We start from the raw sequence: 23894 nt of genomic DNA on the forward strand, positions 1-23894 counted from the left end.
CCGGCCCAGTACGATGTTTTGAATGCGTTTTCGAATCGACAAATGTCTTCTTTCCGCAAGCACTCGCCAAAGACACATTAGGAGTTGCAGCAGACGAGGTGGCCGAGTGGTTAAGGCGTTGGACTGCTAATCCAATGTGCTCTGCACGCGTGGGTTCGAATCCCATCCTCGTCGTAGAATTTTACGTAAAGCACCCGTTTGCGGTCACTCCTTCTCCATGCGAAACGCCACTCAGTAGTAACAACGAAGCGTGTACGTGGCAGAGATCGTATGTATGAAATACGAGACAAAACTGCCTACCAGATGGAAGCGCACATCATTCCATAGCTTATGCCCTTCGAATTAAACATCATTTCGAGATCTATAAACCAATCAAATTTCGGCTCCAGCAAAGAGTATGTTGGTATTTCCGAACGACGAGTTCTTATTTATATTTACGTGCACACCTGTCGCAGTCATTTTAACGTATCGCGCCTATAATAATCCATCTGTAGCACACAACAGTTTGTTTTGCGTCAGGCCGCCATATACAGAAGCGATTTGGCAGGGCCTACTGGAGAGACTTGACTTTGCAGACATCCGTCGCTAGTGGTCGCCCAAACACCAAGCTCCATCGCAAACAGCAGGACAATCTTGGGCTAGGAGGAACGTCAAAACGTTGCAAGCAATATCAGTGTAACGTATCGAGCTGTACGTTTCGTTGCAGTAAGTCGTGGAAAAGAATGCACAGCACATTTCTCATTTGCATTAGACGACACTCCATGTCGATACAACGCTTATTCCTGCAGTAATTAAGTGGGGCGGTGATTTTGCCCCCATCGGATATCGACGTGGACGGATGCTGTCATTAAATGATTCGTGAGTGGGAGCTTGTTCGGCTGCACTGCACTGCAGCCGGCCCAGTACGATGTTTTGAATGCGTTTTCGAATCGACAAATGTCTTCTTTCCGCAAGCACTCGCCAAAGACACATTAGGAGTTGCAGCAGACGAGGTGGCCGAGTGGTTAAGGCGTTGGACTGCTAATCCAATGTGCTCTGCACGCGTGGGTTCGAATCCCATCCTCGTCGTAGAATTTTACGTAAAGCACCCGTTTGCGGTCACTCCTTCTCCATGCGAAACGCCACTCAGTAGTAACAACGAAGCGTGTACGTGGCAGAGATCGTATGTATGAAATACGAGACAAAACTGCCTACCAGATGGAAGCGCACATCATTCCATAGCTTATGCCCTTCGAATTAAACATCATTTCGAGATCTATAAACCAATCAAATTTCGGCTCCAGCAAAGAGTATGTTGGTATTTCCGAACGACGAGTTCTTATTTATATTTACGTGCACACCTGTCGCAGTCATTTTAACGTATCGCGCCTATAATAATCCATCTGTAGCACACAACTGTCGCCTTTCGACAGTTTGTTTTGCGTCAGGCCGCCATATACAGAAGCGATTTGGCAGGGCCTACTGGAGAGACTTGACTTTGCAGACATCCGTCGCTAGTGGTCGCCCAAACACCAAGCTCCATCGCAAACAGCAGGACAATCTTGGGCTAGGAGGAACGTCAAAACGTTGCAAGCAATATCAGTGTAACGTATCGAGCTGTACGTTTCGTTGCAGTAAGTCGTGGAAAAGAATGCACAGCACATTTCTCATTTGCATTAGACGACACTCCATGTCGATACAACGCTTATTCCTGCAGTAAATAAGTGGGGTGGTGATTTTGCCCCCATCGGATATCGACGTGGACGGATGCTGTCATTAAATGATTCGTGAGTGGGAGCTTGTTCGGCTGCACTGCACTGCAGCCGGCCCAGTACGATGTTTTGAATGCGTTTTCGAATCGACAAATGTCTTCTTTCCGCAAGCACTCGCCAAAGACACATTAGGAGTTGCAGCAGACGAGGTGGCCGAGTGGTTAAGGCGTTGGACTGCTAATCCAATGTGCTCTGCACGCGTGGGTTCGAATCCCATCCTCGTCGTAGAATTTTACGTAAAGCACCCGTTTGCGGTCACTCCTTCTCCATGCGAAACGCCACTCAGTAGTAACAACGAAGCGTGTACGTGGCAGAGATCGTATGTATGAAATACGAGACAAAACTGCCTACCAGATGGAAGCGCACATCATTCCATAGCTTATGCCCTTCGAATTAAACATCATTTCGAGATCTATAAACCAATCAAATTTCGGCTCCAGCAAAGAGTATGTTGGTATTTCCGAACGACGAGTTCTTATTTATATTTACGTGCACACCTGTCGCAGTCATTTTAACGTATCGCGCCTATAATAATCCATCTGTAGCACACAACAGTTTGTTTTGCGTCAGGCCGCCATATACAGAAGCGATTTGGCAGGGCCTACTGGAGAGACTTGACTTTGCAGACATCCGTCGCTAGTGGTCGCCCAAACACCAAGCTCCATCGCAAACAGCAGGACAATCTTGGGCTAGGAGGAACGTCAAAACGTTGCAAGCAATATCAGTGTAACGTATCGAGCTGTACGTTTCGTTGCAGTAAGTCGTGGAAAAGAATGCACAGCACATTTCTCATTTGCATTAGACGACACTCCATGTCGATACAACGCTTATTCCTGCAGTAATTAAGTGGGGCGGTGATTTTGCCCCCATCGGATATCGACGTGGACGGATGCTGTCATTAAATGATTCGTGAGTGGGAGCTTGTTCGGCTGCACTGCACTGCAGCCGGCCCAGTACGATGTTTTGAATGCGTTTTCGAATCGACAAATGTCTTCTTTCCGCAAGCACTCGCCAAAGACACATTAGGAGTTGCAGCAGACGAGGTGGCCGAGTGGTTAAGGCGTTGGACTGCTAATCCAATGTGCTCTGCACGCGTGGGTTCGAATCCCATCCTCGTCGTAGAATTTTACGTAAAGCACCCGTTTGCGGTCACTCCTTCTCCATGCGAAACGCCACTCAGTAGTAACAACGAAGCGTGTACGTGGCAGAGATCGTATGTATGAAATACGAGACAAAACTGCCTACCAGATGGAAGCGCACATCATTCCATAGCTTATGCCCTTCGAATTAAACATCATTTCGAGATCTATAAACCAATCAAATTTCGGCTCCAGCAAAGAGTATGTTGGTATTTCCGAACGACGAGTTCTTATTTATATTTACGTGCACACCTGTCGCAGTCATTTTAACGTATCGCGCCTATAATAATCCATCTGTAGCACACAACTGTCGCCTTTCGACAGTTTGTTTTGCGTCAGGCCGCCATATACAGAAGCGATTTGGCAGGGCCTACTGGAGAGACTTGACTTTGCAGACATCCGTCGCTAGTGGTCGCCCAAACACCAAGCTCCATCGCAAACAGCAGGACAATCTTGGGCTAGGAGGAACGTCAAAACGTTGCAAGCAATATCAGTGTAACGTATCGAGCTGTACGTTTCGTTGCAGTAAGTCGTGGAAAAGAATGCACAGCACATTTCTCATTTGCATTAGACGACACTCCATGTCGATACAACGCTTATTCCTGCAGTAAATAAGTGGGGTGGTGATTTTGCCCCCATCGGATATCGACGTGGACGGATGCTGTCATTAAATGATTCGTGAGTGGGAGCTTGTTCGGCTGCACTGCACTGCAGCCGGCCCAGTACGATGTTTTGAATGCGTTTTCGAATCGACAAATGTCTTCTTTCCGCAAGCACTCGCCAAAGACACATTAGGAGTTGCAGCAGACGAGGTGGCCGAGTGGTTAAGGCGTTGGACTGCTAATCCAATGTGCTCTGCACGCGTGGGTTCGAATCCCATCCTCGTCGTAGAATTTTACGTAAAGCACCCGTTTGCGGTCACTCCTTCTCCATGCGAAACGCCACTCAGTAGTAACAACGAAGCGTGTACGTGGCAGAGATCGTATGTATGAAATACGAGACAAAACTGCCTACCAGATGGAAGCGCACATCATTCCATAGCTTATGCCCTTCGAATTAAACATCATTTCGAGATCTATAAACCAATCAAATTTCGGCTCCAGCAAAGAGTATGTTGGTATTTCCGAACGACGAGTTCTTATTTATATTTACGTGCACACCTGTCGCAGTCATTTTAACGTATCGCGCCTATAATAATCCATCTGTAGCACACAACAGTTTGTTTTGCGTCAGGCCGCCATATACAGAAGCGATTTGGCAGGGCCTACTGGAGAGACTTGACTTTGCAGACATCCGTCGCTAGTGGTCGCCCAAACACCAAGCTCCATCGCAAACAGCAGGACAATCTTGGGCTAGGAGGAACGTCAAAACGTTGCAAGCAATATCAGTGTAACGTATCGAGCTGTACGTTTCGTTGCAGTAAGTCGTGGAAAAGAATGCACAGCACATTTCTCATTTGCATTAGACGACACTCCATGTCGATACAACGCTTATTCCTGCAGTAATTAAGTGGGGCGGTGATTTTGCCCCCATCGGATATCGACGTGGACGGATGCTGTCATTAAATGATTCGTGAGTGGGAGCTTGTTCGGCTGCACTGCACTGCAGCCGGCCCAGTACGATGTTTTGAATGCGTTTTCGAATCGACAAATGTCTTCTTTCCGCAAGCACTCGCCAAAGACACATTAGGAGTTGCAGCAGACGAGGTGGCCGAGTGGTTAAGGCGTTGGACTGCTAATCCAATGTGCTCTGCACGCGTGGGTTCGAATCCCATCCTCGTCGTAGAATTTTACGTAAAGCACCCGTTTGCGGTCACTCCTTCTCCATGCGAAACGCCACTCAGTAGTAACAACGAAGCGTGTACGTGGCAGAGATCGTATGTATGAAATACGAGACAAAACTGCCTACCAGATGGAAGCGCACATCATTCCATAGCTTATGCCCTTCGAATTAAACATCATTTCGAGATCTATAAACCAATCAAATTTCGGCTCCAGCAAAGAGTATGTTGGTATTTCCGAACGACGAGTTCTTATTTATATTTACGTGCACACCTGTCGCAGTCATTTTAACGTATCGCGCCTATAATAATCCATCTGTAGCACACAACTGTCGCCTTTCGACAGTTTGTTTTGCGTCAGGCCGCCATATACAGAAGCGATTTGGCAGGGCCTACTGGAGAGACTTGACTTTGCAGACATCCGTCGCTAGTGGTCGCCCAAACACCAAGCTCCATCGCAAACAGCAGGACAATCTTGGGCTAGGAGGAACGTCAAAACGTTGCAAGCAATATCAGTGTAACGTATCGAGCTGTACGTTTCGTTGCAGTAAGTCGTGGAAAAGAATGCACAGCACATTTCTCATTTGCATTAGACGACACTCCATGTCGATACAACGCTTATTCCTGCAGTAAATAAGTGGGGTGGTGATTTTGCCCCCATCGGATATCGACGTGGACGGATGCTGTCATTAAATGATTCGTGAGTGGGAGCTTGTTCGGCTGCACTGCACTGCAGCCGGCCCAGTACGATGTTTTGAATGCGTTTTCGAATCGACAAATGTCTTCTTTCCGCAAGCACTCGCCAAAGACACATTAGGAGTTGCAGCAGACGAGGTGGCCGAGTGGTTAAGGCGTTGGACTGCTAATCCAATGTGCTCTGCACGCGTGGGTTCGAATCCCATCCTCGTCGTAGAATTTTACGTAAAGCACCCGTTTGCGGTCACTCCTTCTCCATGCGAAACGCCACTCAGTAGTAACAACGAAGCGTGTACGTGGCAGAGATCGTATGTATGAAATACGAGACAAAACTGCCTACCAGATGGAAGCGCACATCATTCCATAGCTTATGCCCTTCGAATTAAACATCATTTCGAGATCTATAAACCAATCAAATTTCGGCTCCAGCAAAGAGTATGTTGGTATTTCCGAACGACGAGTTCTTATTTATATTTACGTGCACACCTGTCGCAGTCATTTTAACGTATCGCGCCTATAATAATCCATCTGTAGCACACAACAGTTTGTTTTGCGTCAGGCCGCCATATACAGAAGCGATTTGGCAGGGCCTACTGGAGAGACTTGACTTTGCAGACATCCGTCGCTAGTGGTCGCCCAAACACCAAGCTCCATCGCAAACAGCAGGACAATCTTGGGCTAGGAGGAACGTCAAAACGTTGCAAGCAATATCAGTGTAACGTATCGAGCTGTACGTTTCGTTGCAGTAAGTCGTGGAAAAGAATGCACAGCACATTTCTCATTTGCATTAGACGACACTCCATGTCGATACAACGCTTATTCCTGCAGTAATTAAGTGGGGCGGTGATTTTGCCCCCATCGGATATCGACGTGGACGGATGCTGTCATTAAATGATTCGTGAGTGGGAGCTTGTTCGGCTGCACTGCACTGCAGCCGGCCCAGTACGATGTTTTGAATGCGTTTTCGAATCGACAAATGTCTTCTTTCCGCAAGCACTCGCCAAAGACACATTAGGAGTTGCAGCAGACGAGGTGGCCGAGTGGTTAAGGCGTTGGACTGCTAATCCAATGTGCTCTGCACGCGTGGGTTCGAATCCCATCCTCGTCGTAGAATTTTACGTAAAGCACCCGTTTGCGGTCACTCCTTCTCCATGCGAAACGCCACTCAGTAGTAACAACGAAGCGTGTACGTGGCAGAGATCGTATGTATGAAATACGAGACAAAACTGCCTACCAGATGGAAGCGCACATCATTCCATAGCTTATGCCCTTCGAATTAAACATCATTTCGAGATCTATAAACCAATCAAATTTCGGCTCCAGCAAAGAGTATGTTGGTATTTCCGAACGACGAGTTCTTATTTATATTTACGTGCACACCTGTCGCAGTCATTTTAACGTATCGCGCCTATAATAATCCATCTGTAGCACACAACTGTCGCCTTTCGACAGTTTGTTTTGCGTCAGGCCGCCATATACAGAAGCGATTTGGCAGGGCCTACTGGAGAGACTTGACTTTGCAGACATCCGTCGCTAGTGGTCGCCCAAACACCAAGCTCCATCGCAAACAGCAGGACAATCTTGGGCTAGGAGGAACGTCAAAACGTTGCAAGCAATATCAGTGTAACGTATCGAGCTGTACGTTTCGTTGCAGTAAGTCGTGGAAAAGAATGCACAGCACATTTCTCATTTGCATTAGACGACACTCCATGTCGATACAACGCTTATTCCTGCAGTAAATAAGTGGGGTGGTGATTTTGCCCCCATCGGATATCGACGTGGACGGATGCTGTCATTAAATGATTCGTGAGTGGGAGCTTGTTCGGCTGCACTGCACTGCAGCCGGCCCAGTACGATGTTTTGAATGCGTTTTCGAATCGACAAATGTCTTCTTTCCGCAAGCACTCGCCAAAGACACATTAGGAGTTGCAGCAGACGAGGTGGCCGAGTGGTTAAGGCGTTGGACTGCTAATCCAATGTGCTCTGCACGCGTGGGTTCGAATCCCATCCTCGTCGTAGAATTTTACGTAAAGCACCCGTTTGCGGTCACTCCTTCTCCATGCGAAACGCCACTCAGTAGTAACAACGAAGCGTGTACGTGGCAGAGATCGTATGTATGAAATACGAGACAAAACTGCCTACCAGATGGAAGCGCACATCATTCCATAGCTTATGCCCTTCGAATTAAACATCATTTCGAGATCTATAAACCAATCAAATTTCGGCTCCAGCAAAGAGTATGTTGGTATTTCCGAACGACGAGTTCTTATTTATATTTACACCTGTCGCAGTCATTTTAACGTATCGCGCCTATAATAATCCATCTGTAGCACACAACAGTTTGTTTTGCGTCAGGCCGCCATATACAGAAGCGATTTGGCAGGGCCTACTGGAGAGACTTGACTTTGCAGACATCCGTCGCTAGTGGTCGCCCAAACACCAAGCTCCATCGCAAACAGCAGGACAATCTTGGGCTAGGAGGAACGTCAAAACGTTGCAAGCAATATCAGTGTAACGTATCGAGCTGTACGTTTCGTTGCAGTAAGTCGTGGAAAAGAATGCACAGCACATTTCTCATTTGCATTAGACGACACTCCATGTCGATACAACGCTTATTCCTGCAGTAATTAAGTGGGGCGGTGATTTTGCCCCCATCGGATATCGACGTGGACGGATGCTGTCATTAAATGATTCGTGAGTGGGAGCTTGTTCGGCTGCACTGCACTGCAGCCGGTCCAGTACGATGTTTTGAATGCGTTTTCGAATCGACAAATGTCTTCTTTCCGCAAGCACTCGCCAAAGACACATTAGGAGTTGCAGCAGACGAGGTGGCCGAGTGGTTAAGGCGTTGGACTGCTAATCCAATGTGCTCTGCACGCGTGGGTTCGAATCCCATCCTCGTCGTAGAATTTTACGTAAAGCACCCGTTTGCGGTCACTCCTTCTCCATGCGAAACGCCACTCAGTAGTAACAACGAAGCGTGTACGTGGCAGAGATCGTATGTATGAAATACGAGACAAAACTGCCTACCAGATGGAAGCGCACATCATTCCATAGCTTATGCCCTTCGAATTAAACATCATTTCGAGATCTATAAACCAATCAAATTTCGGCTCCAGCAAAGAGTATGTTGGTATTTCCGAACGACGAGTTCTTATTTATATTTACGTGCACACCTGTCGCAGTCATTTTAACGTATCGCGCCTATAATAATCCATCTGTAGCACACAACTGTCGCCTTTCGACAGTTTGTTTTGCGTCAGGCCGCCATATACAGAAGCGATTTGGCAGGGCCTACTGGAGAGACTTGACTTTGCAGACATCCGTCGCTAGTGGTCGCCCAAACACCAAGCTCCATCGCAAACAGCAGGACAATCTTGGGCTAGGAGGAACGTCAAAACGTTGCAAGCAATATCAGTGTAACGTATCGAGCTGTACGTTTCGTTGCAGTAAGTCGTGGAAAAGAATGCACAGCACATTTCTCATTTGCATTAGACGACACTCCATGTCGATACAACGCTTATTCCTGCAGTAAATAAGTGGGGTGGTGATTTTGCCCCCATCGGATATCGACGTGGACGGATGCTGTCATTAAATGATTCGTGAGTGGGAGCTTGTTCGGCTGCACTGCACTGCAGCCGGCCCAGTACGATGTTTTGAATGCGTTTTCGAATCGACAAATGTCTTCTTTCCGCAAGCACTCGCCAAAGACACATTAGGAGTTGCAGCAGACGAGGTGGCCGAGTGGTTAAGGCGTTGGACTGCTAATCCAATGTGCTCTGCACGCGTGGGTTCGAATCCCATCCTCGTCGTAGAATTTTACGTAAAGCACCCGTTTGCGGTCACTCCTTCTCCATGCGAAACGCCACTCAGTAGTAACAACGAAGCGTGTACGTGGCAGAGATCGTATGTATGAAATACGAGACAAAACTGCCTACCAGATGGAAGCGCACATCATTCCATAGCTTATGCCCTTCGAATTAAACATCATTTCGAGATCTATAAACCAATCAAATTTCGGCTCCAGCAAAGAGTATGTTGGTATTTCCGAACGACGAGTTCTTATTTATATTTACGTGCACACCTGTCGCAGTCATTTTAACGTATCGCGCCTATAATAATCCATCTGTAGCACACAACAGTTTGTTTTGCGTCAGGCCGCCATATACAGAAGCGATTTGGCAGGGCCTACTGGAGAGACTTGACTTTGCAGACATCCGTCGCTAGTGGTCGCCCAAACACCAAGCTCCATCGCAAACAGCAGGACAATCTTGGGCTAGGAGGAACGTCAAAACGTTGCAAGCAATATCAGTGTAACGTATCGAGCTGTACGTTTCGTTGCAGTAAGTCGTGGAAAAGAATGCACAGCACATTTCTCATTTGCATTAGACGACACTCCATGTCGATACAACGCTTATTCCTGCAGTAATTAAGTGGGGCGGTGATTTTGCCCCCATCGGATATCGACGTGGACGGATGCTGTCATTAAATGATTCGTGAGTGGGAGCTTGTTCGGCTGCACTGCACTGCAGCCGGCCCAGTACGATGTTTTGAATGCGTTTTCGAATCGACAAATGTCTTCTTTCCGCAAGCACTCGCCAAAGACACATTAGGAGTTGCAGCAGACGAGGTGGCCGAGTGGTTAAGGCGTTGGACTGCTAATCCAATGTGCTCTGCACGCGTGGGTTCGAATCCCATCCTCGTCGTAGAATTTTACGTAAAGCACCCGTTTGCGGTCACTCCTTCTCCATGCGAAACGCCATTCAGTAGTAACAACGAAGCGTGTACGTGGCAGAGATCGTATGTATGAAATACGAGACAAAACTGCCTACCAGATGGAAGCGCACATCATTCCATAGCTTATGCCCTTCGAATTAAACATCATTTCGAGATCTATAAACCAATCAAATTTCGGCTCCAGCAAAGAGTATGTTGGTATTTCCGAACGACGAGTTCTTATTTATATTTACGTGCACACCTGTCGCAGTCATTTTAACGTATCGCGCCTATAATAATCCATCTGTAGCACACAACTGTCGCCTTTCGACAGTTTGTTTCGCGTCAGGCCGCCATATACAGAAGCGATTTGGCAGGGCCTACTGGAGAGACTTGACTTTGCAGACATCCGTCGCTAGTGGTCGCCCAAACACCAAGCTCCATCGCAAACAGCAGGACAATCTTGGGCTAGGAGGAACGTCAAAACGTTGCAAGCAATATCAGTGTAACGTATCGAGCTGTACGTTTCGTTGCAGTAAGTCGTGGAAAAGAATGCACAGCACATTTCTCATTTGCATTAGACGACACTCCATGTCGATACAACGCTTATTCCTGCAGTAAATAAGTGGGGTGGTGATTTTGCCCCCATCGGATATCGACGTGGACGGATGCTGTCATTAAATGATTCGTGAGTGGGAGCTTGTTCGGCTGCACTGCACTGCAGCCGGCCCAGTACGATGTTTTGAATGCGTTTTCGAATCGACAAATGTCTTCTTTCCGCAAGCACTCGCCAAAGACACATTAGGAGTTGCAGCAGACGAGGTGGCCGAGTGGTTAAGGCGTTGGACTGCTAATCCAATGTGCTCTGCACGCGTGGGTTCGAATCCCATCCTCGTCGTAGAATTTTACGTAAAGCACCCGTTTGCGGTCACTCCTTCTCCATGCGAAACGCCACTCAGTAGTAACAACGAAGCGTGTACGTGGCAGAGATCGTATGTATGAAATACGAGACAAAACTGCCTACCAGATGGAAGCGCACATCATTCCATAGCTTATGCCCTTCGAATTAAACATCATTTCGAGATCTATAAACCAATCAAATTTCGGCTCCAGCAAAGAGTATGTTGGTATTTCCGAACGACGAGTTCTTATTTATATTTACGTGCACACCTGTCGCAGTCATTTTAACGTATCGCGCCTATAATAATCCATCTGTAGCACACAACAGTTTGTTTTGCGTCAGGCCGCCATATACAGAAGCGATTTGGCAGGGCCTACTGGAGAGACTTGACTTTGCAGACATCCGTCGCTAGTGGTCGCCCAAACACCAAGCTCCATCGCAAACAGCAGGACAATCTTGGGCTAGGAGGAACGTCAAAACGTTGCAAGCAATATCAGTGTAACGTATCGAGCTGTACGTTTCGTTGCAGTAAGTCGTGGAAAAGAATGCACAGCACATTTCTCATTTGCATTAGACGACACTCCATGTCGATACAACGCTTATTCCTGCAGTAATTAAGTGGGGCGGTGATTTTGCCCCCATCGGATATCGACGTGGACGGATGCTGTCATTAAATGATTCGTGAGTGGGAGCTTGTTCGGCTGCACTGCACTGCAGCCGGCCCAGTACGATGTTTTGAATGCGTTTTCGAATCGACAAATGTCTTCTTTCCGCAAGCACTCGCCAAAGACACATTAGGAGTTGCAGCAGACGAGGTGGCCGAGTGGTTAAGGCGTTGGACTGCTAATCCAATGTGCTCTGCACGCGTGGGTTCGAATCCCATCCTCGTCGTAGAATTTTACGTAAAGCACCCGTTTGCGGTCACTCCTTCTCCATGCGAAACGCCACTCAGTAGTAACAACGAAGCGTGTACGTGGCAGAGATCGTATGTATGAAATACGAGACAAAACTGCCTACCAGATGGAAGCGCACATCATTCCATAGCTTATGCCCTTCGAATTAAACATCATTTCGAGATCTATAAACCAATCAAATTTCGGCTCCAGCAAAGAGTATGTTGGTATTTCCGAACGACGAGTTCTTATTTATATTTACGTGCACACCTGTCGCAGTCATTTTAACGTATCGCGCCTATAATAATCCATCTGTAGCACACAACTGTCGCCTTTCGACAGTTTGTTTTGCGTCAGGCCGCCATATACAGAAGCGATTTGGCAGGGCCTACTGGAGAGACTTGACTTTGCAGACATCCGTCGCTAGTGGTCGCCCAAACACCAAGCTCCATCGCAAACAGCAGGACAATCTTGGGCTAGGAGGAACGTCAAAACGTTGCAAGCAATATCAGTGTAACGTATCGAGCTGTACGTTTCGTTGCAGTAAGTCGTGGAAAAGAATGCACAGCACATTTCTCATTTGCATTAGACGACACTCCATGTCGATACAACGCTTATTCCTGCAGTAAATAAGTGGGGTGGTGATTTTGCCCCCATCGGATATCGACGTGGACGGATGCTGTCATTAAATGATTCGTGAGTGGGAGCTTGTTCGGCTGCACTGCACTGCAGCCGGCCCAGTACGATGTTTTGAATGCGTTTTCGAATCGACAAATGTCTTCTTTCCGCAAGCACTCGCCAAAGACACATTAGGAGTTGCAGCAGACGAGGTGGCCGAGTGGTTAAGGCGTTGGACTGCTAATCCAATGTGCTCTGCACGCGTGGGTTCGAATCCCATCCTCGTCGTAGAATTTTACGTAAAGCACCCGTTTGCGGTCACTCCTTCTCCATGCGAAACGCCACTCAGTAGTAACAACGAAGCGTGTACGTGGCAGAGATCGTATGTATGAAATACGAGACAAAACTGCCTACCAGATGGAAGCGCACATCATTCCATAGCTTATGCCCTTCGAATTAAACATCATTTCGAGATCTATAAACCAATCAAATTTCGGCTCCAGCAAAGAGTATGTTGGTATTTCCGAACGACGAGTTCTTATTTATATTTACGTGCACACCTGTCGCAGTCATTTTAACGTATCGCGCCTATAATAATCCATCTGTAGCACACAACAGTTTGTTTTGCGTCAGGCCGCCATATACAGAAGCGATTTGGCAGGGCCTACTGGAGAGACTTGACTTTGCAGACATCCGTCGCTAGTGGTCGCCCAAACACCAAGCTCCATCGCAAACAGCAGGACAATCTTGGGCTAGGAGGAACGTCAAAACGTTGCAAGCAATATCAGTGTAACGTATCGAGCTGTACGTTTCGTTGCAGTAAGTCGTGGAAAAGAATGCACAGCACATTTCTCATTTGCATTAGACGACACTCCATGTCGATACAACGCTTATTCCTGCAGTAATTAAGTGGGGCGGTGATTTTGCCCCCATCGGATATCGACGTGGACGGATGCTGTCATTAAATGATTCGTGAGTGGGAGCTTGTTCGGCTGCACTGCACTGCAGCCGGCCCAGTACGATGTTTTGAATGCGTTTTCGAATCGACAAATGTCTTCTTTCCGCAAGCACTCGCCAAAGACACATTAGGAGTTGCAGCAGACGAGGTGGCCGAGTGGTTAAGGCGTTGGACTGCTAATCCAATGTGCTCTGCACGCGTGGGTTCGAATCCCATCCTCGTCGTAGAATTTTACGTAAAGCACCCGTTTGCGGTCACTCCTTCTCCATGCGAAACGCCACTCAGTAGTAACAACGAAGCGTGTACGTGGCAGAGATCGTATGTATGAAATACGAGACAAAACTGCCTACCAGATGGAAGCGCACATCATTCCATAGCTTATGCCCTTCGAATTAAACATCATTTCGAGATCTATAAACCAATCAAATTTCGGCTCCAGCAAAGAGTATGTTGGTATTTCCGAACGACGAGTTCTTATTTATATTTACGTGCACACCTGTCGCAGTCATTTTAACGTATCGCGCCTATAATAATCCATCTGTAGCACACAACTGTCGCCTTTCGACAGTTTGTTTTGCGTCAGGCCGCCATATACAGAAGCGATTTGGCAGGGCCTACTGGAGAGACTTGACTTTGCAGACATCCGTCGCTAGTGGTCGCCCAAACACCAAGCTCCATCGCAAACAGCAGGACAATCTTGGGCTAGGAGGAACGTCAAAACGTTGCAAGCAATATCAGTGTAACGTATCGAGCTGTACGTTTCGTTGCAGTAAGTCGTGGAAAAGAATGCACAGCACATTTCTCATTTGCATTAGACGACACTCCATGTCGATACAACGCTTATTCCTGCAGTAAATAAGTGGGGTGGTGATTTTGCCCCCATCGGATATCGACGTGGACGGATGCTGTCATTAAATGATTCGTGAGTGGGAGCTTGTTCGGCTGCACTGCACTGCAGCCGGCCCAGTACGATGTTTTGAATGCGTTTTCGAATCGACAAATGTCTTCTTTCCGCAAGCACTCGCCAAAGACACATTAGGAGTTGCAGCAGACGAGGTGGCCGAGTGGTTAAGGCGTTGGACTGCTAATCCAATGTGCTCTGCACGCGTGGGTTCGAATCCCATCCTCGTCGTAGAATTTTACGTAAAGCACCCGTTTGCGGTCACTCCTTCTCCATGCGAAACGCCACTCAGTAGTAACAACGAAGCGTGTACGTGGCAGAGATCGTATGTATGAAATACGAGACAAAACTGCCTACCAGATGGAAGCGCACATCATTCCATAGCTTATGCCCTTCGAATTAAACATCATTTCGAGATCTATAAACCAATCAAATTTCGGCTCCAGCAAAGAGTATGTTGGTATTTCCGAACGACGAGTTCTTATTTATATTTACGTGCACACCTGTCGCAGTCATTTTAACGTATCGCGCCTATAATAATCCATCTGTAGCACACAACAGTTTGTTTTGCGTCAGGCCGCCATATACAGAAGCGATTTGGCAGGGCCTACTGGAGAGACTTGACTTTGCAGACATCCGTCGCTAGTGGTCGCCCAAACACCAAGCTCCATCGCAAACAGCAGGACAATCTTGGGCTAGGAGGAACGTCAAAACGTTGCAAGCAATATCAGTGTAACGTATCGAGCTGTACGTTTCGTTGCAGTAAGTCGTGGAAAAGAATGCACAGCACATTTCTCATTTGCATTAGACGACACTCCATGTCGATACAACGCTTATTCCTGCAGTAATTAAGTGGGGCGGTGATTTTGCCCCCATCGGATATCGACGTGGACGGATGCTGTCATTAAATGATTCGTGAGTGGGAGCTTGTTCGGCTGCACTGCACTGCAGCCGGCCCAGTACGATGTTTTGAATGCGTTTTCGAATCGACAAATGTCTTCTTTCCGCAAGCACTCGCCAAAGACACATTAGGAGTTGCAGCAGACGAGGTGGCCGAGTGGTTAAGGCGTTGGACTGCTAATCCAATGTGCTCTGCACGCGTGGGTTCGAATCCCATCCTCGTCGTAGAATTTTACGTAAAGCACCCGTTTGCGGTCACTCCTTCTCCATGCGAAACGCCACTCAGTAGTAACAACGAAGCGTGTACGTGGCAGAGATCGTATGTATGAAATACGAGACAAAACTGCCTACCAGATGGAAGCGCACATCATTCCATAGCTTATGCCCTTCGAATTAAACATCATTTCGAGATCTATAAACCAATCAAATTTCGGCTCCAGCAAAGAGTATGTTGGTATTTCCGAACGACGAGTTCTTATTTATATTTACGTGCACACCTGTCGCAGTCATTTTAACGTATCGCGCCTATAATAATCCATCTGTAGCACACAACTGTCGCCTTTCGACAGTTTGTTTTGCGTCAGGCCGCCATATACAGAAGCGATTTGGCAGGGCCTACTGGAGAGACTTGACTTTGCAGACATCCGTCGCTAGTGGTCGCCCAAACACCAAGCTCCATCGCAAACAGCAGGACAATCTTGGGCTAGGAGGAACGTCAAAACGTTGCAAGCAATATCAGTGTAACGTATCGAGCTGTACGTTTCGTTGCAGTAAGTCGTGGAAAAGAATGCACAGCACATTTCTCATTTGCATTAGACGACACTCCATGTCGATACAACGCTTATTCCTGCAGTAAATAAGTGGGGTGGTGATTTTGCCCCCATCGGATATCGACGTGGACGGATGCTGTCATTAAATGATTCGTGAGTGGGAGCTTGTTCGGCTGCACTGCACTGCAGCCGGCCCAGTACGATGTTTTGAATGCGTTTTCGAATCGACAAATGTCTTCTTTCCGCAAGCACTCGCCAAAGACACATTAGGAGTTGCAGCAGACGAGGTGGCCGAGTGGTTAAGGCGTTGGACTGCTAATCCAATGTGCTCTGCACGCGTGGGTTCGAATCCCATCCTCGTCGTAGAATTTTACGTAAAGCACCCGTTTGCGGTCACTCCTTCTCCATGCGAAACGCCACTCAGTAGTAACAACGAAGCGTGTACGTGGCAGAGATCGTATGTATGAAATACGAGACAAAACTGCCTACCAGATGGAAGCGCACATCATTCCATAGCTTATGCCCTTCGAATTAAACATCATTTCGAGATCTATAAACCAATCAAATTTCGGCTCCAGCAAAGAGTATGTTGGTATTTCCGAACGACGAGTTCTTATTTATATTTACGTGCACACCTGTCGCAGTCATTTTAACGTATCGCGCCTATAATAATCCATCTGTAGCACACAACAGTTTGTTTTGCGTCAGGCCGCCATATACAGAAGCGATTTGGCAGGGCCTACTGGAGAGACTTGACTTTGCAGACATCCGTCGCTAGTGGTCGCCCAAACACCAAGCTCCATCGCAAACAGCAGGACAATCTTGGGCTAGGAGGAACGTCAAAACGTTGCAAGCAATATCAGTGTAACGTATCGAGCTGTACGTTTCGTTGCAGTAAGTCGTGGAAAAGAATGCACAGCACATTTCTCATTTGCATTAGACGACACTCCATGTCGATACAACGCTTATTCCTGCAGTAATTAAGTGGGGCGGTGATTTTGCCCCCATCGGATATCGACGTGGACGGATGCTGTCATTAAATGATTCGTGAGTGGGAGCTTGTTCGGCTGCACTGCACTGCAGCCGGCCCAGTACGATGTTTTGAATGCGTTTTCGAATCGACAAATGTCTTCTTTCCGCAAGCACTCGCCAAAGACACATTAGGAGTTGCAGCAGACGAGGTGGCCGAGTGGTTAAGGCGTTGGACTGCTAATCCAATGTGCTCTGCACGCGTGGGTTCGAATCCCATCCTCGTCGTAGAATTTTACGTAAAGCACCCGTTTGCGGTCACTCCTTCTCCATGCGAAACGCCACTCAGTAGTAACAACGAAGCGTGTACGTGGCAGAGATCGTATGTATGAAATACGAGACAAAACTGCCTACCAGATGGAAGCGCACATCATTCCATAGCTTATGCCCTTCGAATTAAACATCATTTCGAGATCTATAAACCAATCAAATTTCGGCTCCAGCAAAGAGTATGTTGGTATTTCCGAACGACGAGTTCTTATTTATATTTACGTGCACACCTGTCGCAGTCATTTTAACGTATCGCGCCTATAATAATCCATCTGTAGCACACAACTGTCGCCTTTCGACAGTTTGTTTTGCGTCAGGCCGCCATATACAGAAGCGATTTGGCAGGGCCTACTGGAGAGACTTGACTTTGCAGACATCCGTCGCTAGTGGTCGCCCAAACACCAAGCTCCATCGCAAACAGCAGGACAATCTTGGGCTAGGAGGAACGTCAAAACGTTGCAAGCAATATCAGTGTAACGTATCGAGCTGTACGTTTCGTTGCAGTAAGTCGTGGAAAAGAATGCACAGCACATTTCTCATTTGCATTAGACGACACTCCATGTCGATACAACGCTTATTCCTGCAGTAAATAAGTGGGGTGGTGATTTTGCCCCCATCGGATATCGACGTGGACGGATGCTGTCATTAAATGATTCGTGAGTGGGAGCTTGTTCGGCTGCACTGCACTGCAGCCGGCCCAGTACGATGTTTTGAATGCGTTTTCGAATCGACAAATGTCTTCTTTCCGCAAGCACTCGCCAAAGACACATTAGGAGTTGCAGCAGACGAGGTGGCCGAGTGGTTAAGGCGTTGGACTGCTAATCCAATGTGCTCTGCACGCGTGGGTTCGAATCCCATCCTCGTCGTAGAATTTTACGTAAAGCACCCGTTTGCGGTCACTCCTTCTCCATGCGAAACGACACTCAGTAGTAACAACGAAGCGTGTACGTGGCAGAGATCGTATGTATGAAATACGAGACAAAACTGCCTACCAGATGGAAGCGCACATCATTCCATAGCTTATGCCCTTCGAATTAAACATCATTTCGAGATCTATAAACCAATCAAATTTCGGCTCCAGCAAAGAGTATGTTGGTATTTCCGAACGACGAGTTCTTATTTATATTTACGTGCACACCTGTCGCAGTCATTTTAACGTATCGCGCCTATAATAATCCATCTGTAGCACACAACAGTTTGTTTTGCGTCAGGCCGCCATATACAGAAGCGATTTGGCAGGGCCTACTGGAGAGACTTGACATTGCAGACATCCGTCGCTAGTGGTCGCCCAAACACCAAGCTCCATCGCAAACAGCAGGACAATCTTGGGCTAGGAGGAACGTCAAAACGTTGCAAGCAATATCAGTGTAACGTATCGAGCTGTACGTTTCGTTGCAGTAAGTCGTGGAAAAGAATGCACAGCACATTTCTCATTTGCATTAGACGACACTCCATGTCGATACAACGCTTATTCCTGCAGTAATTAAGTGGGGCGGTGATTTTGCCCCCATCGGATATCGACGTGGACGGATGCTGTCATTAAATGATTCGTGAGTGGGAGCTTGTTCGGCTGCACTGCACTGCAGCCGGCCCAGTACGATGTTTTGAATGCGTTTTCGAATCGACAAATGTCTTCTTTCCGCAAGCACTCGCCAAAGACACATTAGGAGTTGCAGCAGACGAGGTGGCCGAGTGGTTAAGGCGTTGGACTGCTAATCCAATGTGCTCTGCACGCGTGGGTTCGAATCCCATCCTCGTCGTAGAATTTTACGTAAAGCACCCGTTTGCGGTCACTCCTTCTCCATGCGAAACGCCACTCAGTAGTAACAACGAAGCGTGTACGTGGCAGAGATCGTATGTATGAAATACGAGACAAAACTGCCTACCAGATGGAAGCGCACATCATTCCATAGCTTATGCCCTTCGAATTAAACATCATTTCGAGATCTATAAACCAATCAAATTTCGGCTCCAGCAAAGAGTATGTTGGTATTTCCGAACGACGAGTTCTTATTTATATTTACGTGCACACCTGTCGCAGTCATTTTAACGTATCGCGCCTATAATAATCCATCTGTAGCACACAACTGTCGCCTTTCGACAGTTTGTTTTGCGTCAGGCCGCCATATACAGAAGCGATTTGGCAGGGCCTACTGGAGAGACTTGACTTTGCAGACATCCGTCGCTAGTGGTCGCCCAAACACCAAGCTCCATCGCAAACAGCAGGACAATCTTGGGCTAGGAGGAACGTCAAAACGTTGCAAGCAATATCAGTGTAACGTATCGAGCTGTACGTTTCGTTGCAGTAAGTCGTGGAAAAGAATGCACAGCACATTTCTCATTTGCATTAGACGACACTCCATGTCGATACAACGCTTATTCCTGCAGTAAATAAGTGGGGTGGTGATTTTGCCCCCATCGGATATCGACGTGGACGGATGCTGTCATTAAATGATTCGTGAGTGGGAGCTTGTTCGGCTGCACTGCACTGCAGCCGGCCCAGTACGATGTTTTGAATGCGTTTTCGAATCGACAAATGTCTTCTTTCCGCAAGCACTCGCCAAAGACACATTAGGAGTTGCAGCAGACGAGGTGGCCGAGTGGTTAAGGCGTTGGACTGCTAATCCAATGTGCTCTGCACGCGTGGGTTCGAATCCCATCCTCGTCGTAGAATTTTACGTAAAGCACCCGTTTGCGGTCACTCCTTCTCCATGCGAAACGCCACTCAGTAGTAACAACGAAGCGTGTACGTGGCAGAGATCGTATGTATGAAATACGAGACAAAACTGCCTACCAGATGGAAGCGCACATCATTCCATAGCTTATGCCCTTCGAATTAAACATCATTTCGAGATCTATAAACCAATCAAATTTCGGCTCCAGCAAAGAGTATGTTGGTATTTCCGAACGACGAGTTCTTATTTATATTTACGTGCACACCTGTCGCAGTCATTTTAACGTATCGCGCCTATAATAATCCATCTGTAGCACACAACAGTTTGTTTTGCGTCAGGCCGCCATATACAGAAGCGATTTGGCAGGGCCTACTGGAGAGACTTGACTTTGCAGACATCCGTCGCTAGTGGTCGCCCAAACACCAAGCTCCATCGCAAACAGCAGGACAATCTTGGGCTAGGAGGAACGTCAAAACGTTGCAAGCAATATCAGTGTAACGTATCGAGCTGTACGTTTCGTTGCAGTAAGTCGTGGAAAAGAATGCACAGCACATTTCTCATTTGCATTAGACGACACTCCATGTCGATACAACGCTTATTCCTGCAGTAAATAAGTGGGGCGGTGATTTTGCCCCCATCGGATATCGACGTGGACGGATGCTGTCATTAAATGATTCGTGAGTGGGAGCTTGTTCGGCTGCACTGCACTGCAGCCGGCCCAGTACGATGTTTTGAATGCGTTTTCGAATCGACAAATGTCTTCTTTCCGCAAGCACTCGCCAAAGACACATTAGGAGTTGCAGCAGACGAGGTGGCCGAGTGGTTAAGGCGTTGGACTGCTAATCCAATGTGCTCTGCACGCGTGGGTTCGAATCCCATCCTCGTCGTAGAATTTTACGTAAAGCACCCGTTTGCGGTCACTCCTTCTCCATGCGAAACGCCACTCAGTAGTAACAACGAAGCGTGTACGTGGCAGAGATCGTATGTATGAAATACGAGACAAAACTGCCTACCAGATGGAAGCGCACATCATTCCATAGCTTATGCCCTTCGAATTAAACATCATTTCGAGATCTATAAACCAATCAAATTTCGGCTCCAGCAAAGAGTATGTTGGTATTTCCGAACGACGAGTTCTTATTTATATTTACGTGCACACCTGTCGCAGTCATTGTAACGTATCGCGCCTATAATAATCCATCTGTAGCACACAACTGTCGCCTTTCGACAGTTTGTTTTGCGTCAGGCCGCCATATACAGAAGCGATTTGGCAGGGCCTACTGGAGAGACTTGACTTTGCAGACATCCGTCGCTAGTGGTCGCCCAAACACCAAGCTCCATCGCAAACAGCAGGACAATCTTGGGCTAGGAGGAACGTCAAAACGTTGCAAGCAATATCAGTGTAACGTATCGAGCTGTACGTTTCGTTGCAGTAAGTCGTGGAAAAGAATGCACAGCACATTTCTCATTTGCATTAGACGACACTCCATGTCGATACAACGCTTATTCCTGCAGTAAATAAGTGGGGTGGTGATTTTGCCCCCATCGGATATCGACGTGGACGGATGCTGTCATTAAATGATTCGTGAGTGGGAGCTTGTTCGGCTGCACTGCACTGCAGCCGGCCCAGTACGATGTTTTGAATGCGTTTTCGAATCGACAAATGTCTTCTTTCCGCAAGCATTCGCCAAAGACAGATTAGGAGTTGCAGCAGACGAGGTGGCCGAGTGGTTAAGGCGTTGGACTGCTAATCCAATGTGCTCTGCACGCGTGGGTTCGAATCCCATCCTCGTCGTAGAATTTTACGTAAAGCACCCGTTTGCGGTCACTCCTTCTCCATGCGAAACGCCACTCAGTAGTAACAACGAAGCGTGTACGTGGCAGAGATCGTATGTATGAAATACGAGACAAAACTGCCTACCAGATGGAAGCGCACATCATTCCATAGCTTATGCCCTTCGAATTAAACATCATTTCGAGATCTATAAACCAATCAAATTTCGGCTCCAGCAAAGAGTATGTTGGTATTTCCGAACGACGAGTTCTTATTTATATTTACGTGCACACCTGTCGCAGTCATTTTAACGTATCGCGCCTATAATAATCCATCTGTAGCACACAACAGTTTGTTTTGCGTCAGGCCGCCATATACAGAAGCGATTTGGCAGGGCCTACTGGAGAGACTTGACTTTGCAGACATCCGTCGCTAGTGGTCGCCCAAACACCAAGCTCCATCGCAAACAGCAGGACAATCTTGGGCTAGGAGGAACGTCAAAACGTTGCAAGCAATATCAGTGTAACGTATCGAGCTGTACGTTTCGTTGCAGTAAGTCGTGGAAAAGAATGCACAGCACATTTCTCATTTGCATTAGACGACACTCCATGTCGATACAACGCTTATTCCTGCAGTAAATAAGTGGGGCGGTGATTTTGCCCCCATCGGATATCGACGTGGACGGATGCTGTCATTAAATGATTCGTGAGTGGGAGCTTGTTCGGCTGCACTGCACTGCAGCCGGCCCAGTACGATGTTTTGAATGCGTTTTCGAATCGACAAATGTCTTCTTTCCGCAAGCACTCGCCAAAGACACATTAGGAGTTGCAGCAGACGAGGTAGCCGAGTGGTTAAGGCGTTGGACTGCTAATCCAATGTGCTCTGCACGCGTGGGTTCGAATCCCATCCTCGTCGTAGAATTTTACGTAAAGCACCCGTTTGCGGTCACTCCTTCTCCATGCGAAACGCCACTCAGTAGTAACAACGAAGCGTGTACGTGGCAGAGATCGTATGTATGAAATACGAGACAAAACTGCCTACCAGATGGAAGCGCACATCATTCCATAGCTTATGCCCTTCGAATTAAACATCATTTCGAGATCTATAAACCAATCAAATTTCGGCTCCAGCAAAGAGTATGTTGGTATTTCCGAACGACGAGTTCTTATTTATATTTACGTGTACACCTGTCGCAGTCATTTTAACGTATCGCGCCTATAATAATCCATCTGTAACAGTTTGTTTTGCGTCAGGCCGCCATATACAGAAGCGATTTGGCAGGGCCTACTGGAGAGACTTGACTTTGCAGACATCCGTCGCTAGTGGTCGCCCAAACACCAAGCTCCATCGCAAACAGCAGGACAATCTTGGGCTAGGAGGAACGTCAAAACGTTGCAAGCAATATCAGTGTAACGTATCGAGCTGTACGTTTCGTTGCAGTAAGTCGTGGAAAAGAATGCACAGCACATTTCTCATTTGCATTAGACGACACTCCATGTCGATACAACGCTTATTCCTGCAGTAAATAAGTGGGGCGGTGATTTTGCCCCCATCGGATATCGACGTGGACGGATGCTGTCATTAAATGATTCGTGAGTGGGAGCTTGTTCGGCTGCACTGCACTGCAGCCGGCCCAGTACGATGTTTTGAATGCGTTTTCGAATCGACAAATGTCTTCTTTCCGCAAGCACTCGCCAAAGACACATTAGGAGTTGCAGCAGACGAGGTGGCCGAGTGGTTAAGGCGTTGGACTGCTAATCCAATGTGCTCTGCACGCGTGGGTTCGAATCCCATCCTCGTCGTAGAATTTTACGTAAAGCACCCGTTTGCGGTCACTCCTTCTCCATGCGAAACGCCACTCAGTAGTAACAACGAAGCGTGTACGTGGCAGAGATCGTATGTATGAAATACGAGACAAAACTGCCTACCAGATGGAAGCGCACATCATTCCATAGCTTATGCCCTTCGAATTAAACATCATTTCGAGATCTATAAACCAATCAAATTTCGGCTCCAGCAAAGAGTATGTTGGTATTTCCGAACGACGAGTTCTTATTTATATTTACGTGCACACCTGTCGCAGTCATTTTAACGTATCGCGCCTATAATAATCCATCTGTAGC

The 23894-nt window shown here is 47.4% G+C and overlaps 27 non-coding genes across 27 annotated transcripts; all 27 read left to right on the forward strand.

The window, feature by feature from the left end:
* Window positions 1-92: 92 nt before the first annotated feature.
* Trnas-gcu (transfer RNA serine (anticodon GCU)) lies at window positions 93-174 on the forward strand. The gene has a single exon. It is a non-coding gene; the product is annotated as a tRNA-Ser (tRNA).
* An 812-nt stretch (window positions 175-986) lies between these two features.
* Window positions 987-1068, forward strand: Trnas-gcu (transfer RNA serine (anticodon GCU)). The gene has a single exon. It is a non-coding gene; the product is annotated as a tRNA-Ser (tRNA).
* An 826-nt stretch (window positions 1069-1894) lies between these two features.
* Window positions 1895-1976, forward strand: Trnas-gcu (transfer RNA serine (anticodon GCU)). The gene has a single exon. It is a non-coding gene; the product is annotated as a tRNA-Ser (tRNA).
* Window positions 1977-2788: 812 nt separating this feature from the next.
* On the forward strand, window positions 2789-2870 carry Trnas-gcu (transfer RNA serine (anticodon GCU)). The gene has a single exon. It is a non-coding gene; the product is annotated as a tRNA-Ser (tRNA).
* An 826-nt stretch (window positions 2871-3696) lies between these two features.
* Window positions 3697-3778, forward strand: Trnas-gcu (transfer RNA serine (anticodon GCU)). Its single transcript has one exon. It is a non-coding gene; the product is annotated as a tRNA-Ser (tRNA).
* Window positions 3779-4590: 812 nt separating this feature from the next.
* Trnas-gcu (transfer RNA serine (anticodon GCU)) lies at window positions 4591-4672 on the forward strand. Its single transcript has one exon. It is a non-coding gene; the product is annotated as a tRNA-Ser (tRNA).
* An 826-nt stretch (window positions 4673-5498) lies between these two features.
* Window positions 5499-5580, forward strand: Trnas-gcu (transfer RNA serine (anticodon GCU)). The gene has a single exon. It is a non-coding gene; the product is annotated as a tRNA-Ser (tRNA).
* Window positions 5581-6392: 812 nt separating this feature from the next.
* Trnas-gcu (transfer RNA serine (anticodon GCU)) lies at window positions 6393-6474 on the forward strand. The gene has a single exon. It is a non-coding gene; the product is annotated as a tRNA-Ser (tRNA).
* An 826-nt stretch (window positions 6475-7300) lies between these two features.
* On the forward strand, window positions 7301-7382 carry Trnas-gcu (transfer RNA serine (anticodon GCU)). The gene has a single exon. It is a non-coding gene; the product is annotated as a tRNA-Ser (tRNA).
* An 806-nt stretch (window positions 7383-8188) lies between these two features.
* On the forward strand, window positions 8189-8270 carry Trnas-gcu (transfer RNA serine (anticodon GCU)). Its single transcript has one exon. It is a non-coding gene; the product is annotated as a tRNA-Ser (tRNA).
* Window positions 8271-9096: 826 nt separating this feature from the next.
* Trnas-gcu (transfer RNA serine (anticodon GCU)) lies at window positions 9097-9178 on the forward strand. The gene has a single exon. It is a non-coding gene; the product is annotated as a tRNA-Ser (tRNA).
* An 812-nt stretch (window positions 9179-9990) lies between these two features.
* Window positions 9991-10072, forward strand: Trnas-gcu (transfer RNA serine (anticodon GCU)). Its single transcript has one exon. It is a non-coding gene; the product is annotated as a tRNA-Ser (tRNA).
* Window positions 10073-10898: 826 nt separating this feature from the next.
* Trnas-gcu (transfer RNA serine (anticodon GCU)) lies at window positions 10899-10980 on the forward strand. The gene has a single exon. It is a non-coding gene; the product is annotated as a tRNA-Ser (tRNA).
* An 812-nt stretch (window positions 10981-11792) lies between these two features.
* Window positions 11793-11874, forward strand: Trnas-gcu (transfer RNA serine (anticodon GCU)). Its single transcript has one exon. It is a non-coding gene; the product is annotated as a tRNA-Ser (tRNA).
* Window positions 11875-12700: 826 nt separating this feature from the next.
* Window positions 12701-12782, forward strand: Trnas-gcu (transfer RNA serine (anticodon GCU)). Its single transcript has one exon. It is a non-coding gene; the product is annotated as a tRNA-Ser (tRNA).
* Window positions 12783-13594: 812 nt separating this feature from the next.
* On the forward strand, window positions 13595-13676 carry Trnas-gcu (transfer RNA serine (anticodon GCU)). Its single transcript has one exon. It is a non-coding gene; the product is annotated as a tRNA-Ser (tRNA).
* An 826-nt stretch (window positions 13677-14502) lies between these two features.
* On the forward strand, window positions 14503-14584 carry Trnas-gcu (transfer RNA serine (anticodon GCU)). The gene has a single exon. It is a non-coding gene; the product is annotated as a tRNA-Ser (tRNA).
* Window positions 14585-15396: 812 nt separating this feature from the next.
* Window positions 15397-15478, forward strand: Trnas-gcu (transfer RNA serine (anticodon GCU)). Its single transcript has one exon. It is a non-coding gene; the product is annotated as a tRNA-Ser (tRNA).
* An 826-nt stretch (window positions 15479-16304) lies between these two features.
* Window positions 16305-16386, forward strand: Trnas-gcu (transfer RNA serine (anticodon GCU)). Its single transcript has one exon. It is a non-coding gene; the product is annotated as a tRNA-Ser (tRNA).
* Window positions 16387-17198: 812 nt separating this feature from the next.
* Window positions 17199-17280, forward strand: Trnas-gcu (transfer RNA serine (anticodon GCU)). The gene has a single exon. It is a non-coding gene; the product is annotated as a tRNA-Ser (tRNA).
* An 826-nt stretch (window positions 17281-18106) lies between these two features.
* On the forward strand, window positions 18107-18188 carry Trnas-gcu (transfer RNA serine (anticodon GCU)). Its single transcript has one exon. It is a non-coding gene; the product is annotated as a tRNA-Ser (tRNA).
* An 812-nt stretch (window positions 18189-19000) lies between these two features.
* Trnas-gcu (transfer RNA serine (anticodon GCU)) lies at window positions 19001-19082 on the forward strand. Its single transcript has one exon. It is a non-coding gene; the product is annotated as a tRNA-Ser (tRNA).
* Window positions 19083-19908: 826 nt separating this feature from the next.
* Window positions 19909-19990, forward strand: Trnas-gcu (transfer RNA serine (anticodon GCU)). Its single transcript has one exon. It is a non-coding gene; the product is annotated as a tRNA-Ser (tRNA).
* An 812-nt stretch (window positions 19991-20802) lies between these two features.
* Trnas-gcu (transfer RNA serine (anticodon GCU)) lies at window positions 20803-20884 on the forward strand. Its single transcript has one exon. It is a non-coding gene; the product is annotated as a tRNA-Ser (tRNA).
* Window positions 20885-21710: 826 nt separating this feature from the next.
* Window positions 21711-21792, forward strand: Trnas-gcu (transfer RNA serine (anticodon GCU)). Its single transcript has one exon. It is a non-coding gene; the product is annotated as a tRNA-Ser (tRNA).
* Window positions 21793-22604: 812 nt separating this feature from the next.
* Trnas-gcu (transfer RNA serine (anticodon GCU)) lies at window positions 22605-22686 on the forward strand. The gene has a single exon. It is a non-coding gene; the product is annotated as a tRNA-Ser (tRNA).
* Window positions 22687-23491: 805 nt separating this feature from the next.
* Trnas-gcu (transfer RNA serine (anticodon GCU)) lies at window positions 23492-23573 on the forward strand. The gene has a single exon. It is a non-coding gene; the product is annotated as a tRNA-Ser (tRNA).
* The last annotated feature ends 321 nt before the right edge of the window (window positions 23574-23894 follow it).

The sequence above is a fragment of the Schistocerca nitens genome, chromosome 2 (genome assembly GCF_023898315.1).
Source record: "Schistocerca nitens isolate TAMUIC-IGC-003100 chromosome 2, iqSchNite1.1, whole genome shotgun sequence".
Taxonomy (NCBI): Eukaryota; Metazoa; Arthropoda; class Insecta; order Orthoptera; family Acrididae; genus Schistocerca; species Schistocerca nitens.